General features: G+C 31.2%; 1 protein-coding gene across 1 annotated transcript in view; it reads left to right on the forward strand.

Annotated features, from left to right (window-relative positions):
- LOC136853022 (putative polypeptide N-acetylgalactosaminyltransferase 9) overlaps positions 1–5,000 on the forward strand; it is a 344,125-nt gene that overhangs the window by 46,167 nt on the left and 292,958 nt on the right. The window lies entirely within an intron of this gene.

Below are 5,000 nucleotides of genomic sequence, written 5' to 3' on the forward strand. Positions count from 1 at the left end.
TTGTGTATATATAATGTATATATATATATTAAACTTGATCACTTTCACAATTGTTCTGTGCATTTAATACAATCAATAACAGGACCCCTCATTTAAACAGGATGGTCTCTAACGGAGATTTTTATGGGAAAAAAGTTACAGGCTTTCAAGGGCTTACTGTCCTCATCGTCTGGTACCAGACGATGAGGACAGAATAGCCTTGAAAACTCGTATAATTTTTAAAATAAAAATCATTTTTTCCTGTTTAAAAGGCTCCATTATTATTATATCCTGTTTAAATATATATATATATATATATATATATATATATATATATATATATATATATATATATATATATATATATATATATATATATATATATATATATATATATACATAGTATATGTGTGTGTATATACTGTATATACACATTTGATATATATATATATACACATATATATACTAATTCCAGATAAACAGTGCATTGTGAGTGTAATAAACAGCCAGTCAGTAGATTTTGTAATGTTATAATCCTTGCTGAAATAGGTTTTCTGTATCATATGGAAAGGGAAACTCCACCGAGAGTAATTAATGAAGTGAAATCTTTTTCATTATAAATAGGCCCGTGTACCAGTTATAATATATGCATTATCTTAATTAAACTGATTTTATTTAGTTTGCATATCATTCCTTCGCATACTTTTTCCTCAGCGAGTCAAAAATATTTTTACATTATAATTTGTTGCAATGTCAGTGTTTTGCAATGTTAGTGCTAATGTCATGGACGTCAATTATTATTATTATTATTATTATTATTATTATTATTATTATTATTATTGTTATCTTTTTCTTCCCCAGGAAGATTTTGTGTTTGAGAGCAGACTATAGTGGTAAAAGTGTGTAATATAGAGGAAAGAAGTGTGTATATACCCATATATATGTATACACATATAAATATATATGTATATATATGAAATATATATATGTATATATATATATTATATATATATATATACAGTATATATATATATTTATATATATATATATATATATATATAAACGTATGTTTCCTTGTTTGTATGTTAACCAACAAGAGATAAATATTAGAGTAAGATAAAGTTAAAGAAGGTGGACAGCTAGGCAAAAATAAATGAAACTCAACGAATAAAAATTAAAAGTAGGAAAATCTGTTCCCGCTTCGTTATTCTTACCTGACTGTCCAACTCCTTTAATTTCGTTAAAACAGATTCTCAGGAAAGCCATATGAGGATTTATTAATGTGATTCAGTAATTATTATTCAAGCGATTTATACTTTCACAAGTGCTTGTAATATGGCTTCATCGAGCGTTAGCCTTCATGGTGTTCGCCCAATATCTCTTGTGCTTCTCTTGTCTCCAGAGATTTCGGAATGATTGATAACAATATAAGTAATATGATAATAAAGGTGTTAAACAAAATAGCATTTTCAACAGCATTTATTTTATATAGTAAACGCTCAATTCGTCTTGTCAATTGTTTTTCTTGCGCTGGAATGGTTGCAAGCAATTGACCGATATTCATATCCGGTGGTTTAGTGCTTGTAACCATTCCAGTGCAAGAAGAGCAATTGATAAGACGAATTGAGCGTTTACTATATAAAATAGATGCTGTTAAAACTGCCATTTTGTTTTAAAACCTGTATTAAAGAAGGTCTTTTTCCTAATTTTACAAGTAATATAATAATAATGATAATACTAATAATAAAAAAAATAATGATAATAATAATACAAATGATATAAAAATATAAGTAATATTATAGTAATGTAAATTTAGTTAATATGATAAAACAATAAAACGTGTTAACCATCATATATATGGAGCTCAATTGCCGTCAAGTGTCTGGCGTCGCAGGAGAGATGGTTTAATCTTCAAGTGGCTTTCTCATATAACGCAATAATTGCCCATAAGGGATCTTTGTGACTGAAGGAACCGTACTGTACTCGAGATGGCTACTTTCGATAAGGATCAAATTACTCTCTTGTCCCTATGTGGTATTGACCTTTATGGAGGATCTTAATTCGTGATCTGTCTTCTCAAGGAATTCCTCTCTCTCTCTCTCTCTCTCTCTCTCTCTCTTCTCTCTCTCTCTCTCTCTCTCTTCAGTTTTAAGACAAAATAGCATTTTATAACTGCTATATAGCTAACCAACTAGAAGGAACAAAGATCTCTCTCTCTCTCTCTCTCTCTCTCTCTCTCTCTCTCTCTCTCTCTCTCTCTCTCTCTCTCGCCTCAGTTTTAAGACGAAATGGCATTTTATAGCTGCTATACAACTAGCCAAATAAGGAGTAACAAAGCTGATTCTCTCTCTCTCTCTCTATCTCCCTCTCTCTCTCTCTCTCTCTCTCTCTCTCTCTCTCTCTCTCTCTCTCTCTCTCTCTCTCTCTCTCATGAGTTTTAAGACAAAATGACATCTTAAAATTGCTGTACAACTAACCGGCGAGGAGGAACTTATCTCTCTCTCTCTCTCTCTCTCTCTCTCTCTCTCTCTCTCTCTCTCTCTCTCTCTCTCTCTCTCACACACACATTTTATATGTAACTGAATCGCTGTGTTTGGATTGCAGCCAGATATAATTACAAAAGCACAGATCAGCAAACTCAGACATGCAGGCTTTGTGTTTACCCAGATGAATTGTTATTGTTTTTTTTTTTCTCCGCTTTAATCAACATCTACAAACTCATGTTGTTTGTCAGATGCGGTTTTTTTTTTTTTTTTTAGGTTTTTCATTGTTTATGAATGCGCGAAGGGCATTGGCTTCTTCCCTTGAGTGTACGGTCATGACTTAAGTGTAATGAGAGATGTTTAAATCAAATTTGAGATGGATATAACCTTAAGCTGGCTGATGAAAAATTTGGTGTCATTTATATATAAATATTTGCATACATAAATAAATGTATATGTACATACATATGTGTATATATATATATATATATATATATATATATATATACACAGTATAATATAGTATTTTACACACAGTATAACCAGACTTAGGGTAAGTTAGAAAATTTGGCTTAAACAATTTAGTTCCCTATCTTCATTTTGAATGAAATATAAACCTTTAAGATAATAAAATTCATATTTTATTACGTGTTGTAGTATTTGACACGCACACCCATATATATACATATTATATATATATATATATATATATATATATATATATATATATATACATATATATATATATATATACTGTATATATATATATATATATATAGTATGTATATGTATATGTATATATATATATCTCCTTCCTCTTCCCCCCAGTTTTTGAGACTAAGTAGTTGGCTGATTATTTATTATTTACAACAAGATTTTAAAATACTTAAAAATAGATAAAAATACATCAAATGTTTTTCATGTACACTTCAGACAGATTTTACTGAATCATTACCCACTGAACTTTGTCCAAAACGGAAAATGTGCTTAACTACTTTTCACTTTTTAGTAGATACCTTATTGGGTAAGGATTAATGGCGATAATGGTCATTATACTTATTGCTCGTTCTATAATTATAATTTTGCTTTTTATTAATTATGGTACGAATTTTGTTCTGTGTAAAAAGTTGCAATTCACTCTACTCTCTTGTACTTTCACTTCTGTGGGTACACGGGGATATTTTTACGTAGGATGAGAGAGAGAGAGAGAGAGAGAGAGAGAGAGAGAGAGAGAGAGAGAGAGGTTTTATTTGTTCCTTCATAGCCGTATAGCAGTTTTAATGTGCTATTTTGTCTCAAAACTGGTGAGAGAGAGAGAGAGAGAGAGAGAGAGAGAGAGAGAGAGAGAGAGAGAGAGAGAGAGAGAGAGAGTTCTTACATATGTGTGTGGAGAATACAAATATGTTTATAAATATGAGAGATATATAACTTTTTCTAGATTGATAAGTATTGTTTAGATGATTTTTCCAGACCGACCTAAGAATCTACACCGGTTTTAGGACTCCGTGCTGACATAAGGCCATCCTAATCCTAATAAAAAACATGAGTGGAACGTCTACGCACACACACACACACACACACACCACCTACTCTAGAACACATTATTGACAATGAAGAATAGCAGCCATAGGAATCATTATAGAATCGCCACTTGACGTCATCCAAGTTCTCTCATCCATCAAATCTCCCTTCCATAATGGAGGACCTCCTTCTTCATCTTGGACTTCGGAAGATTCGTTATCTGTGAGATTACGGGAGGGCTGCTTCGTCAGCGCATCGATTCGAATTCCAGATATACGAGAGTATTCGTTGGTCGCCCCTGGGCGTGACTAACGGCGGCTTATGGAAGTTATCTGATGAGATGAATTACTTTTTTATTGGTATTATTTTTTTTTATTGTTTCACGTGTAGGCCGACGGAATGGGTAACTCAACGTCCTTACGTACCGCGGTTCTTAATGATATGGAAGGTTCCTTAGGGCGTGACAAATGGCGGATTATGGAAGTTATCTGATGATACGAATTAGGTTATTATTATTATTTTTTATACTGTTTCATATGTAGGCCGACGGAATGGACAACTCGACGCCCTTACGTAGCGCAGTATGAATATAAAAATTATACTTCACAAGACATTATAAATGTATAGAATATGTTTTACAAGGTGATACGAATATATAAAATATATTTCACAAGGCATTATAAATGTTTAGAATATATTTCACAACACAATATGATAACAGAATATACTTCACAGTGTATTATAAATGTATTGATATATTTCACAAGACTAAAAATATAACGACAATACTTCACAAGGCATTATAAATGTATAGAATATATTTCACAAGGCAGTGTGAGTATATAGAATATATTTCACAAAATATGAATTATTGAATATACTTTACATGACAGTATGAATATACAGAATATACTTCACAAGACATTATAAATGTATAGAATATATTTCACAAGGCAATATGAACATATAGAATACATTTCACAGGACCTTTTAAATGTATAGAATATATTTCACAGG

This window comes from Macrobrachium rosenbergii, chromosome 26, assembly GCF_040412425.1.
Source record: "Macrobrachium rosenbergii isolate ZJJX-2024 chromosome 26, ASM4041242v1, whole genome shotgun sequence".
In the NCBI taxonomy this organism is placed as follows: domain Eukaryota; kingdom Metazoa; phylum Arthropoda; class Malacostraca; order Decapoda; family Palaemonidae; genus Macrobrachium; species Macrobrachium rosenbergii.